This window comes from Crocuta crocuta, unplaced genomic scaffold (genome assembly GCF_008692635.1).
Source record: "Crocuta crocuta isolate KB4526 unplaced genomic scaffold, BGI_CrCroc_1.0 scaffold133, whole genome shotgun sequence".
NCBI lineage: Eukaryota > Metazoa > Chordata > Mammalia > Carnivora > Hyaenidae > Crocuta > Crocuta crocuta.
In genome coordinates, this window is record NW_027529438.1 from 4,268,638 (window position 1) to 4,282,976 (window position 14,339).

At 47.6% G+C, this 14,339-nt stretch overlaps 1 long non-coding RNA gene across 1 annotated transcript in view; it reads right to left on the bottom strand.

Annotated features, from left to right (window-relative positions):
- LOC144228170 (uncharacterized) overlaps positions 1-5,118 on the bottom strand; it is a 7,174-nt gene extending 2,056 nt beyond the window's left edge. Inside the window, exon 1 of the long non-coding RNA XR_013334140.1 lies at positions 5,046-5,118. This is a non-coding gene — a long non-coding RNA (uncharacterized LOC144228170). The remainder of the gene's footprint in view (positions 1-5,045) is intronic.
- Between the last annotated feature and the right edge of the window lie 9,221 nt (positions 5,119-14,339).

The window sequence follows — 14,339 nt, forward strand, 5'->3', positions numbered from 1 at the left end:
CCTCCCTCTCCCTGTTCCCTGTTCATGTGTGCTTACTTTCTCTCTCTCAAAATAGATAAACACTTTTTAAAAATTAGTAAAATAAAACAAAAAGGACACATTTGGGTGTGTGTATGTAAAATATTCTCATTTCAACATGTAGCCAATATAAAAAATTTATTTTCTTACTAACTCTTTACCATCCAGTGTGTATTTGATATTCACAGCTCTGCTCAATTTTTATGCTAATTTTTACCAGAAAATGTTTATCTGCATTTAGATTTCATCAAATTTNAACTGAGCCACCCAGGCGCCCCAAGGGCTTTATTATTCTTAAGTTGTGGTTAGAGCCCACAGCCTCGAGACCGAGTTGCATGCTCTACTGGCTGAGTCAGCCGGGCACCTGAAAAAGCATCATTTTTGAGATTTAAATTTAAATTAATTAAAATTAAACAAAGTTAAATATCCACTTGTGCTCAGTAGACACCCGTGGCTCATCAGTAGGGGTCAGCCCAAACCAGAGAATTGGATAATCCTTGGGTGAGCCTCTTGGACTGTACTTTTGTGTCACATTGAAATGACATGGGTCATTCTTTTACCGTATTTCCAAATTTTGGATAATTTTTGTTAAGAGTTCTGAGGGAATATCAGTTACCTTAAAATATATATTTTAAGTAAACTTCCCTAATGTGGGGCACAAACTGTGAGATCATGACCTGACCAAAGTTGGTTGCTTCACTGACTGGACCACCTAGGCGCCCCAAGATTTTATTTTTAAATAACCTCTGCATCCAGTGTGGGGCTCCAACCTCCAGCCCTGAGGTCAAGAGTCACATGCTGTATGGACAGAGCCAGCCAGGTACCCCAACCTTGATTTATTTTTATTTATTTTTAAGTTTTATTTATTTAAGTAATCTCTACACCCAGGGCTCCAACTCAGAGATCAAGAGTCGTATGCTCTTCCCACTGAGCCAGCCAGGTGCCCCTTGATATTTTTTAAAAAAGCATTTATTGGGGTATAAATCACATACCATGCAACCCAGTCATTTAAAAAATATTTTTTTAGGGGTGCCTGGGTGGCTTAGTCGGTTGAGCATCCGACTTTCGCTTAGGTCATGATCTCGCGGTTCGTGGGTTCGAGCCCCGCGTCAGGCTCTGTGCTGACTGCCAGCTCAGAGCCTGGAGCCTGTTTCAGAGTCTGTGTCTCCCTCTCTCTCTGACCCTCCCCTGCTCACGCTGTCTCTCTCTCTCTCTCCTAGAAATAAATAAAAATATTTAAAAAATATTTTTTTAATGTTTATTCATTTCTGAGAGAGACAGAGCACAAGCGGAGGAGGGGCAGAAAGAGAGAAAGGGAGACACAGACTCTGAAACAGGCTCCAGGCTCCAAGCTGTCAGCACAGACCCTGATGTAGGGCTCAAACTCACCACTGTGAGTTCATAACCTGAGCCGAAGTTGGAAGCTTAACCGACTGAGTCACCCAGGCGCCCCACAACCCACTTATTTATAGTGTACAATTGAATGTTTTTCTTTAATTTAAACATTTTTATTTATTTTTGAAAGAGAGAGAGTGTGAGCAGGGGAGGGGCGGAGAGAGAGGGAGACACAGAATCTGAAGCAGGCTCCAGGCTCTGAGCTGTCAGCACAGAGCCTGACATGGGGCTCGAACCCACGAACTGTAAGATCATGACCTGAGCTGAACTCGGATGCTCTACCGACCGAGCCGCCCAGGAGCCCCTGAATGGTTTTTTATATATTCACAGAGTCCTGTAACCAATGCCATAGTCCAGTTTTGAGTGTTTTCATCACCCCTCCCCCAACTCCATACCCACTGTAGTCACACCCTATGCTCTCGTCCCCGCACCCCCCTCCCCCCAAACCTAGGCAGCCACTGATCTACTTTCTGTCCCTGTAGATTTTTCTCTTCTGGATATTTCATATAAGTGGTTTGCCCATTTTGTAGCATGTATCAGTATTTAATTCCGTTTAATCAGCAAGTCATATTCCATTTTGTAGATTTGCCGTATTTAATTATCTATCATCAGTTCATGTGAGCCAGAGCAGGGACCTGACTCTGGTCCTCTCAACCCTGACCACTATATGCAGCATTCTTTGGCTGCCTCCCTATAGGAAAAAAGCTAAGGCTCACGGTCTCGTGTAGCATCTTGGGGGAGGCTGGGAGGTTAAAGACTGGAGAAGACGGATCAAACCAGTCTATGCCCAGATGGATCCCAGTGTTGACCCTTCACTGACTTCCCCCCTCCTCCTAATGCTAAAAATCACCCTCAGAGGTGGAAATGGAACTTGCTAATTAGACAGTGGACACATGCCTTATAGGCATGACCTTTAAGTGTGCAGGTGCTAATGAATCCCCACCACTATATGCTTCTAAAGGACCCTTTTCCCATCTAAGTTTCTTTTCAAAACTCTCCCCGCGGCAGTGCGCCTGGGGGGCTCAGTCAGTTAAGTGACTCACTTCAGCTCAGGTCATGATCTCACAGTTCATGAGTTCAAGCCCCGCATCAGCCTATGTGCTGACAGCTCAGAGCCTGGAGCCTGCTTCAGATTCAGATTCAAAAATAAATAAACATTAAAACAAAAATTAAAAACAAAACAAAAAACTCTCCTGACCTCTCCTCGGGCAGCCAGCATGAGGATCTTCGTGCTGCCTTCCTTGTGCTCAAGCTAAAGCCTTGCCTGAAACCCGTTTGTCCCCTTGTCAAATTTCATTGCTTAGCAAGCCCAAGGGTGCAGGTTGGTAGCAAGTGGACATCTGCATTATTTCTCTGGGTTCTGTATGTTGACTGAGCAACGCGTATCATCAGTCGTCAGACAGGTGGCTTATGCAGCCGCATTCAGCTGGGAATTCTCTCCCCATGTCTCTCTCCACGTGAGCCTCACCCTCCAGGACCTCATCACAGGACCCATCTTTCTCTAGAAGGAGAGTTTCAACTTCCTTCTCGCCGGAGGCTGGGTTCCAAGAGAACAAACACAGAAGGTGCTAGGCTTCAGGGCTAGGCTGCACCTGTCATTCTGCTACATTCTATTGGCCAGAGGACGTCACAATGCCAGCCCAGACTGAGGGAGTGGAGAAATAAGCCACACTACTGATGAGAGGATGATGTCCGTGTAAGGGGAGGAAGGAGCTTGGGGTGATATTTTTGGATTCTAAACACCATGGCCACATTTGCCAGTCCTCTGGAAATACCGTGGGGCCACATGGTCAGTTGTGGACCGTGAGCTCTGAGCAAAAGGTTTCAGCTCCAGGCTGAAGCAAAGAAAAGCCTACACCATCCTCCAGATGTATCATCCCTTCAGCCACCCAGATGGCCTCATGGAAGATAATCACCACGCAGTCACCCAGACCTGCTGCCTGCTTTGCATCAGCAGATAATAGACCTCTGTTTTGTTAAAGCACTGGGGTTTGGAAGTTGTTTGTCAGGACAGCATAATGAGCCCATCCGTATTTAAAAAAATGGCTTATGTCCTTACCTAGACCTTACAGCCAACGCCAATGCTGTCTCTGCAGCTCTGACTTTGGGCTCCCTGTTGAACTTGCCCCTTCACGCTGTTGCTTCTGACTTCCCTGGGTAAGCTTTGGCCTAATGCAGCTTGACCCTGAGACCTTACATCCCTAGTCGCTGGTGTAGCTGACAGATCGGACTTGGACTCCAGCTCCTCCCCTCCCATCACTGGCTTCACCGAGAACAGAGGGAGTGACAGCCAGGTGATGGACATCCTCGTGGTGTGACTTTAGACTTGACCGAGTAAGCAAAGGGGAGCTGCCAATGTTTTTAATGTGGAGATTGATTTGGGGGAGGGGGGAACAGTGTCTGAAGAAGAGTTTGTTGATGAGACTACTATATGGCAGATGGAGAGGTTGAAGACAGCGGCCAGCTAGGGAAATGATAGTGTAACTTATACCAAAGGTGGTAATAATTAAATTTGTATAATGCTTTATAGCTTTAACTTGTGTCATTCCTTGTCAATCTTTATAATTCTGTGAGATATATCCTATTCTCTCTTTGCAGCTGGAAATCCAAGGCTTGGAGAGGCTGGTGATTTGCAGCTTCTAAGAGGCAAAGCAAGTACTTTGATTTCATTCACTAATTCATTCATGCAGTCTTATTTGATTTAATTAAAAATCCTCTTTTGAATCTGCTTGGGTCAGTGCTTCCAAACCATTGCATCCTGGCCCTCACAGAAAAGGGTAACGTTTGCCTGGCGTTCTTGGGGGAGGTGCTTCACGGTGTAGACCACAGAGAGCATCCTCTGGTGGTGAGTGTTGCAACTTCAGTCTTCTGCCGAGATCATAATAACTGAATTTAGGGAGTATGCGGAGGGAACCATACAAATAATAATCCAACATAATTTTGACAGCAGTAAAAACTTAAATGGTTGTGGAAACGGCTTTGGCTTTTGCATCGCTATATAAAACTTCCAACTATCAGCAGGAGGGTGGGAAGAAGAGACAAGACAGTCAAGCCAGTGACCTTCCGCGTGTCGTTTTTTCTTTAGACAAAGACCAGATTCGGCTTCCTGCTGTTCCCCTCTGCGGCCACCAGAGGGCGCCGAGCAGGCCGCAGTCCCTCCAGCTCACCTCTGGAGGGCAGTGTCGCGCTGTGGGGTGGGGGTGTTAGGTAGCTAAGGCGCGTCCTGTACCTCACTCTGTGCCTGCGGAGGGGGTAAGGACTGTGTGCCCTCCCAGCTATTGCTGCTCACGTGGCCTCGGCCTTGGGGTCTCCAGAGGGAGCTGGGGGGGTCACTGATGCGTCCCGGGAGCACGCTCCCGCCCTCTGGTCCCCACCCGCCCAATTCCATCCCTCACAAGCCGCAAGCGAGAGTTTTCATTTTTAGTTAGTTGAGCAGAAGAATCCAGGCGTTGAGCCTGTGCTAGACAGTGGGTCGGACAGTCTTAGCAGAGCGAGCGTGACCCGGGGGGCTCCCAGCCCAGCGCGGTGGGCCCCGGGGCCAGCGGCTCGGAGCTGGCGGCCCGCAAGCATGGACTGCTAATGCGAAGTATTCTCACATCCTCCCGCAGTGGCCGGGGGAACAAAACCTGTACCTCTTTCCCTGGAAGCTGCAAGAAAGTCCCAGAACGCTGCCGACGGGCAGGTGATGACTCACAGCGAGCCAGCGTCTCCGTCTCCTCGAGGCTGCGGTCAGGGAGCCGGTCCTGGGGATGGGGGAGGGGATGCACCTGCCGTCCGGCCCTTCGGCTCCAGCGCCGCCCAGGGAGGTGTCCGGCCCGAGTCCTGAGGCTCTGAGACCCGCCCAGCCACCGCACACGTGGCCTGAGCACAGGGCGGAGCCACAGCCTCTGGTGACCCCTCGCTGGCGGCAGGAGCTGTGGGCAGCCTGACATTTCCCCGCAGGGCTGGCCTACGTGGCTGCCTGGACGCTGGCACTATTGTGCCCGATTCGCGAGTCCCAGAGACCTCCAAGGAGCCGGCACCGATGCAAGTACAAAAGGGTCTTTATTACAAGCTCGAGCAGGGGCTCACCCGCCTACCGGTGTCGCGGCAGCAAGATGAAGCCAGTAACAGTAGCAAACAGGGTTTTTAAGGAGTAAGGGATGGGGCTGTTACAGTACGTGCAGCATCATCACATAAGCACCAGTTACAATTACAGCTTCGACCATTCAGTGTCTGTGAGGTGTTCGTTACTTTTGGTGGGACCCAATCATGACTTTTGAGAATCTTTGAAAATGACCAGTTGTGAGGTGAGTTTAAAGGGCCCACATGGGGTTCAGACAAGCAGTGAGAAATTGGCTAGTTTGTATCTGCAGTTCCCAGCCTTGACTCAGACCATAGGAGTGTTTCTTCTTTCTTTCTTTCTTTCTCCCTTCCTTCCTTCCTTCCTTTCTTTCTTTCTTTTCTTTCTTTCTTTCTTTCTTTCTTTCTTTCTTTCTTTCTTTCTTTCTTTCTTTCTTTCTTTCTTTCTTTCTTTCTTTTTTTGATTAGCTGAACTGAGGGCGGTCCGAGGATGGCTTTAGTCTTGAACAATCTGAGGCTTTTCCTGGGACTGGGACTGAGGCTACGTGCAGCCCGAGGTTGCTCTTAACGGAGGACTTAATTTTTGGCTCTTCCGCACGACACAGGCTGCCGCCGCCGCCACTGAATCCGCCCCTCCGTGCGCTGGTCCCAAGTCCCGGTTCCAACAGCGGGGCCTGAAGACGGCCGGGAGCCCAGCGTCTGTCCTGGGCAGGCGGACACCTGGGCTGGTGGAGAAACAACACGATTAGTGTCTTAGCCCTGATCGTTGGTCCCTGACGCAGACAACGTTGGGAAAGTCAGCAAAGCTGTGGGCTTCTCCAGGCCCACGCTGCGGGGACAGCTCAGAGACAGAAGCGGCCAGTCGACAGTGCGGCGCGGGCAGCGAGGCGCCCTGTGGCTGAGGAGCCACCGTGTGCCACCGCCACTCCGCGTTGTCACCTGCAGCTGCGTCCTGGGAGGCCGGGGTGGGCAGCAAGGCAAGAAGCCTCGGCCGCCAGGGCCCCCGGGAGGCGAACACACACTCGGGCAGCCTCCCTGACAGGTGGCAGGTGGCTGAGAATGGCCTTGAGGCAGCTTCCACAAGCCTCCCAACGCCCCTGCCTGGACACTGACCCTGGATCCCCAACCCTCTGCTCAGAGATAATCACAGCTATACTTTTTGTTATAATAAAATCTTGAACGGGGTACCTGGGTGGCTCAGTCGGTTCAGTATCTAACTTCTGCTCAGGTCATGATCTCGTGGTTTGTGGGTTCGAGCCCTGCGTCGGGCTCTGTGCTNATGAGTACCAGCTCTGGAAGAGCCAGACTGTATGTAGAATTATAGAGGCAAATGACCCCTTTTCCGGAATCACGGCTGTGGCTGAGGCCACAGGCAAGGAGGCTGTCCACCTGTCCAGGGTTCCGAGAAGGCCTGTATTAGGCCATAGGCCTCTGCTTGTCGCTTTGACCCTGGGTTATCTCACCTACAGCAATTCTATCTTCTCCTGACAGAAGAGGGAAAGCTCTTATCCTAATCAGGAAGACCTGCCTAAGCCCTTTGAGAGGGGAAATTTTTAATTTTTTCTTCCACTTCCAGCAGCCACGCTCAGTCCCTTATATTGACAGGTCAGCAACGGAAGGATATCCCAATGTTATTGTTGGTTTAAACTTAAAAAAAAATTATTAAAAAAACATTTTAAAAATATTTACTTTTAGGAGAGAGAGAGGGAGAGAGAGAGACATAGAGTGTGAGCAGCGGAGGGGCAGAGAGAGAGGGAGACACAGAATCCAAAGCAGGATCCAGGCTCGGAGCTGTCAGCACAGAACCCGACATGGGGCTCGAACTCACAAGTTGTGAGATCATGACCAGGGCTGAAGTCGGGAGCTTAGCCTGTTGAGCCATCTGGGAGCCCCCTCGTGTTATTGTTAATAATAGACAGCCATGCCTCAGAAGGTACATCGTGTTGAAATCGCACTTGTCCTCAGGATCTTGAGAATGGCTTCCGGTGGGAGGTATTGAGGTGTTGCATGAAAAGACAGGCACAGGGAATAGACTTGTGTCAAACAACATTGGAGTTTTTCCTTAGAAACCCTGTAGCCCTTTTGAATGAGAGAGGAGAGTAAAGTTATCGAGTCCTGCTGGTAGGCAAGTGTTGAGTTAGAGGCTGGTAAGAGGTCATCTACATATGACAAAAGCACAGAATATCCAGGAATCATAATATGATCCAAATCATTTTTAGGGATTTGCAAAGATAAACGTGGAATTTCAGCACCCACGGATACAGGAGACCTTGATGATTAATGGCAGATAAAGACAGATTGTCAGGGTGAATATGGACAGGAAGGAAGGAGGAAGAACACGTAGATCCCCCCAGGCAACGGCAGAAGATGGAATGACAGTGACCAGATGAGGAAAACTAGGGAAAAAGTTAGCACCGTTGCGCTGGTTGGTCAGGGGTCTTGAACAAAGGGCAAGCACATTTGTTTTGCCCTTTAGCAAAAAGAATTGGAGATTCTCAAGGATTTTTACAAAAATTTAAGCATTTATTTATTTTTATTTTTTAGTGAGAGAAAGCAGGATAGAGGGGCAGAGGGAGAGAGAGAGAATCTCAAGCAGGCTCCGCGATGTCAGCGCTGAGCCCGATGCGGGGCTCCATCCCACGACCCTGGGATCATGACCTGAGCCAAAATGACTGAACATTCAAGTGACTGAGCCATTCATGTGCCTCTCAAGAGCTTTTAAATGGAATTCTAATGTTCTGTTTTAGCAGTTGTAACAATGACATTACAACGTGGTTACCTACTTCTGATTCTTAAAAAAAAATGTTTTTAATGTTTTTTATTTATTGTTGAGAGTCAGAGACAGACAGTGCGAGCAGGGGAGGGTCAGAGAGAGAGGGAGACACAGAGTCTGAAACAGGCTCCAGGCTCTGAGCTGTCAGCACAGAGCCTGATGCGGGGCTCAAACCCACAAACCATGAGATCATGACCTGAGCCAAAGTCGGATGCTTAACCGAATGAACCACCCAGGCGCCCCACCTACTTCTGATTCTGATGCAAGGGACACTGAAACGTTTCATTGTTTTATTTATTTACTTAAAACATCTTTTTTTTTTTTTAAAGTAATATCGATACCCAATGTGGGGCATGAACTCACAACCCCAAGATGGAGAGTCACAGTGTCCACCAACTAAGCCAGCTAGGAGCCTCTGAGACATGTTATGTTATGTTATTTCATGTATGTTATTTTGTTATGTTATATATTTTTGTTAGTTTTTTAAAGTTTTTTTTGTTTGTTTGTTTTTTGTTTTTTTTTTAGTAATCTCTACCAACTGTGGGTCTTGAACTCACGATCCTGAGANTGACACACAACATTATATTAGTTTCAGGTGTATAACATAGTGATGTAATCTTTTGTTAAAGGTTCAAAAAATTTCTTTTTTGGGTTCTGTGCTGACTGCCAGCTCAGAGCCTGGAGCCTGTTTCGGATTCTGTGTCTCCCTCTCTCTCTGACCCTTCCTTGCTCACGCTGTCTCTCTCTCTCAGAAATAAATAAAACGTTAAAGAATTAAGAAAAATTCTTTTTAAGTAATCTCTACACTCAACATGGGGCTCCAGTTCCAACCCAAGATCAAGCGTCACATGCTCTACTGACTGAGCCCACCGGGAGCCTCTGATTTAATATTTTTATTATGAAGTGATCAGCTTGGTAGGTGGTCTGGTTACCATCTTTTGGAAATATTTATGTTTTAGCTCCGTTTCCATATGTGTGTTAGTTTTGTATAGTATTTTTTTCAACAATAAAGCTTAGACCAGTCACTTGGAGAAGTGAGGCTGGATTTGAGATTGCAGGGAAGGTTCTCCTCCATGCTTTTCTCTCTCACTGCACACACATACTGTCAATTTTTTTGCCTCCAGTACATTTTGAATTATTTTGACATGGACTGGCCATTGGCAATAAATCTAAGCCCACAGAAAGCAACACTCTATCAAAGCAATGATTTATTTCTTCTTTTTTAAAAAATTGTATTTTGGAGAAAGAGAGAGCACAAGCAAGGGAGAGAGGTAGAGGGAGAGAGGGAGGGCAAGAGAATCAGAAGCACAGAGCCTGATGTGGGACTTGATCCCACGACCCTGAGATCACAACATGGGCGAAAATCAAGAGTCAGACACTCAACCGACGGAGCCACCCAGGCTCCCTGATTTATTCCTTTATTTACATTCTTACCAATCCTTCCCCACCTCCCAACAATTTCCAGTTTGTCACTATGCACAACCCAGCCTCCAACTCCGCCATGCCGCTGCATTTAGACTGTTGCGTGGCGGAAAGGCTGGGTGGCTGCAATGGTACCACCGACCCCTCCCTCACTCCCCTCTCTCAGCTCCTCTTCACTGCCTGTGCCTTGACCTTCCTTGCAGGTTCTCCTGTTACTCTCCTAACTTTTCTCCCTGATTCCTGCCTTCTGCTGCACACGGAAATTCAGTGAACAGAAGAGTTGACCTAAAATGCATAAGAGCCCCGAAGTGGGGAAGAGAAAGGTGGGGAGGCCAGTGCCATGTGCTCCAGCAATCCTGCTGACCGGCAGGAATGGGGTCACTTTTCCTTTGGATATGTGAGCAATTCAGCTCTTCCCTGACAGCCTGTTTCCAGAACCATTTCTGGTACTATCTGCCTTGGCCTGGGTCTCCTACAAGGGAAAGTCTGTGGCAAAGGTTCTCTGAGAGACGCAGGGACAGAGACCTGGGAAGTATCTATCATGGGTCCTATGGTGCATCCTCCAGCCTGGAAGCGAGTGGCTGGAGAGTGGATGCAACATGAGGAACAGGGACAACTGGACAGAGAGAGGAAGGGGTGTGACAGAGGGAAGGGTCAGGAGGTAAAGTAGAGAGCAAAAGAGGAAGAGAAAGGAAAGAGGGAGTGGCAAAGTTGAAGTGCTGAGGAGAAAGGTCATGGAGAAAGGAGAGAAAGATGGAGAAGTGACTGAAGAAAAGGGAAGGCATTCAAATATCCCAGAAACAAGCCATCCCACTGAGCTCTGCTCACACTGCAGACTCATGGGCAAGAAGACATGACTGTTGTTTTCAGCCACCATGTCTTGGAGTGCTTTGTTACGCACTCATGGGTAACTGAGACACACACCTCCTCTGGTGTGGAGTTGGAGCCTGGTGCTCTTGCAAATGACGTGAATGTTTCTATGGGATTGCGGAGGTGGTTAGTGGTTTAGAGGGATCTCTGTTGGCAGCTGTATCTTATCCATCTTATCTTCCTTCTGGACATTCTTTTGATGTATAGATTATGAGTTGAACTGTGTTCCCCCAAATTTGTATGTCAGAGCTGCAACCCCTATGCCTCAGAATGTGACTGTATTTGAGGACAAGTTTTGCAAAGTTGTGATTACATTAAAATAAGGCCATTGAGTGGGCCTTAATCGAATCTCACTGGTGTCCTTTATTTATTTTTATTTATTTATTTATTTATTTGTTTATTTATTTATTTATTTATTTTTAAGGATTTATGTATGTATGTATTTCTGAAAGACACAGAGACAGTGTGGGCAAGGGTGAGGCAGAGAGAGAGAGAGAGGGAGAGAGAGCATTCCAAGCAGGCTCCATGCTGTCAGCACAGAGCCTGATGGGATCTCACGAAACTGTGAGATCATGGCCTGAGCTGAAGCCAAGACTCAGATGTTTTAATTGGCTGAGCCACCAGGTGCTCCCTCACTGGTGTCCTTAGAAGAAGACGAAATTTGGATACCCGGAGACATTCGGGATATGTGCACAGAGGAAAGACCATGTGAGTCCATGGCAAGGAGGCTGCCATCCCCAAGCCCAGGAGAGAGGCCTCCAGAGAGACCAGACCTGCTGACCTTGATCTTGGACTTGCAGCCTGCAGAAGTGTGAGAAAACACATTGTTGTTGAAGCTCCCAGTGTGGGTATTTTGTTAGGGCAGCCCTGGCAAGCTGATACGCAGGTGATGCTCGAAACTCTGGCCAACGTCTTATGCAGCTGGTGGAGCCGGGGCATAGAGAATGAGGGGGTCCTTGAAGACATAGACATGCTGATGAGTAGATCAAGCCTGAGCTGCCATGACTCACGCCATCCCATGAGGCGATTTCTTCACTTTTTGTTTAAGCCACTTCGAGATGGGATCTCTGTTGGCCACAGCTGAAAGCACCCTAGCTGTTCTAGACCTGAGCCAAATAAGCATCGGAGCAGTGGGATTTGGGGGAGGTGGGGTGGGGAACAGATTTTAAGCAGAGATAGGAGGTCAGATCGATGGGACGCAGCAGCGGGTTGCGGCTGGGTGGCAGTGGTCAGAAGGGGTGATGTCCCTAAGGTTAGATCTACCATCTTCCCAGACTCTTAGGTGCCGTCAACTGTAGGTCATTCCACGATTTATATACCACTAAGGAGGAAATGCAGAATGATATCAAAGATGTCAAAACATGAAAAAATGTGTCTTAGAATCAATAAAAGTATAAACGAAACAACTTTTCTCTGGAGCTTATTTTCTTGGGTGCTATTCTATTTTCTTTTATTATTATTATTATTATTATTATTTATTTTGAGAGAGAGCATGAGAGGGGAGAGAGAGAGGAGGGGAGAGAGACAGAGAGAGAGAGAGACGGAGAGAGAGAATCCCAAGCAGGCTCTATGCTGTCAGCACAGAGCCCACTGTGGGGCTTGAACTCACGAACCATGAGATCAGGACCTGAGCTGAAATCAAGAGTCAGACACTTAACCAACTGAGCCACCCAGGCACCCTGGAGTTCTACTTCTTTTATCAATGTATCTGAGTATTTGGTGTAAATCAGTGCTCTGAGCCTACAAAGCTAGAAAAGTTTACCTTAGCAAAAAAGAGACAATCTTTTCCTAAGCATTGCAATATTATCAGTGCTGTGACAACATTATGCATTAGATACACAGTGTTGAAGAGCCTAAAATTAAGTCCTCCATTAAGAGCAACCTTGGGCTGCACGTACTGTTCCAGGAAAAGCCTCAGATTGTTCAAGGCCAGAGCCATCCTCGGACCGCCCTCAGGTCAGCTAATCAAAACACATTCCTGTGGTCTGAGTCAAGGCTGGGAACTGTAGACAGTTATTCTGTACAAACGAGCCAATTTCTCACCGCTTGCCTGAACCCCACGTGGGCCCTTTGAACTCACCTCATAATTGGTCACTTTCAAAGGATTCTCAAAAGTTATGATTGGGTCCCACCAAAAGTAACGAACACCTCACAGATACTGAATGGTCAAAGCTGTTACCAGGGGTGCTGTACAATTGTAATTGGTGCTTATGTGATGATGCCATACGTACCGTAACACCCCCATCCCTTACTCCTTAAAAACCCTGTTCACTATTGCTCTTGGCTTCACCTTCAGCCACTACACCGGTAGGCGGGTGAGCCCCAGCTTGAGCTTGTAATAAAGACCCTTTTGTATTTGCATTGGTGCCGGCTCCTTGGAGGTCTCTGGGACTCGCGATTCAGGCACAACATTATCAGTGCTATGACAACATTATGCATTAGGTATGCGGTGTCACTGTGGAGGGCCTGATCAGTTCTCTGGTGGAGGAAGGGCGGTGGGCGGACGTGAGAGGCGTCGGGGGCAAGTCATGCTGACTTGTTCTCAAATGCCATCTCCAGACTGGCACTCACTAGCTTGTGGACAAAATGAGAAAATTAAGGACAAAGTAGGGTCTTTGAGTGAAGCTCTATTTAATTCAGGCTTCTAGTTATTCTAAGATGATCATGTTCCTATTTTGTTGTTAAAATGTCCTCTTTAAAGAAAATGATAATGATGGTAGATATTTAATGGGAAAAAAAAAAAGGTTTTCCTTTGTAAGAAAGACCCACAAAAGGCGCCTGGTTGGCTCAGTGGGAGGAGCAGGCGACTCGATCACAGCCTTATGAGCTGGAGCCGTACCGTTGGGTGTAGAGGTTGCTAAAAATAAAATCTTTAAAAAAATACAAAAAAACCCCCGAACAATATCAACTCTTACTGGTCTTCTCAACTATTTTTTTGAGGGGAAACACGCAGGTCTGTTAACCCCTAGTCGAGGAACACGCCCCCAGGGCCGTGGGCTCTCCTGGGTCAGACGGGAGGTCTTTGAGATGCAGGAAACCGCATCCTCCTGCAGGCTTGAGACGTGGGTTGAGCGACGATTTCTGACCCCTGGTGTTATCTGGCTTGTAGCTGTTAGGGTGTTGGCTGACACGTGTCCTGGGTCCAGGCTGTGCCTCTGGGTGGCCCTGAGGGGGTTCTAGAAGGAACTGTGTCCCCCTCCCAGCCACTCCCCACTTCAGTGGCCTTGGGATGTCCACAAGTAGCTACACAGTCTATTTTGTGCCTAGGAACATTCTCTTCACGTTGGGAACTTCTGCTCCACAATGAGAGTAACAATGGCTTTTAAAAGATTTGCATTTCTCTTTGTTGTTATTTATCTTTTTTTTTTGAAGGAAAAAAGCATGTTTCTAATTGTTGTTATTTGTTGTAAATTGTTGTTTAATTTGAGACAGAGAGAGAGCAAATAAGGGAGGGACAGAGAGAGAGAGGGAGAGAGAATCCCAAGCAGGTTCCGAGCTGTCAGTGCAGATCCGGATGTGGGGCTTGATCTCATGGACCATGAGATCACTACCTGAGCAGAAATCAAGAATCAGATGCTTAACTGACTGAGCCACCTAGGCACCCCTTTAGTTTATTTTTTTAAGTTTATTTATTTATTTTGAGGGGGGAGAGAGAGCATGTGAGCAGGGAGAGAGAGAAGGAGAAAGAACCCCAAGCAGGGTCCATGTTGTTAGTGTAGAGCCTGATGCGGGGCTCGATCCCACAAACTGTGAGATCATGACTGGAGCCAAAATCAAGAGTCGGACACTTAACTGAGCC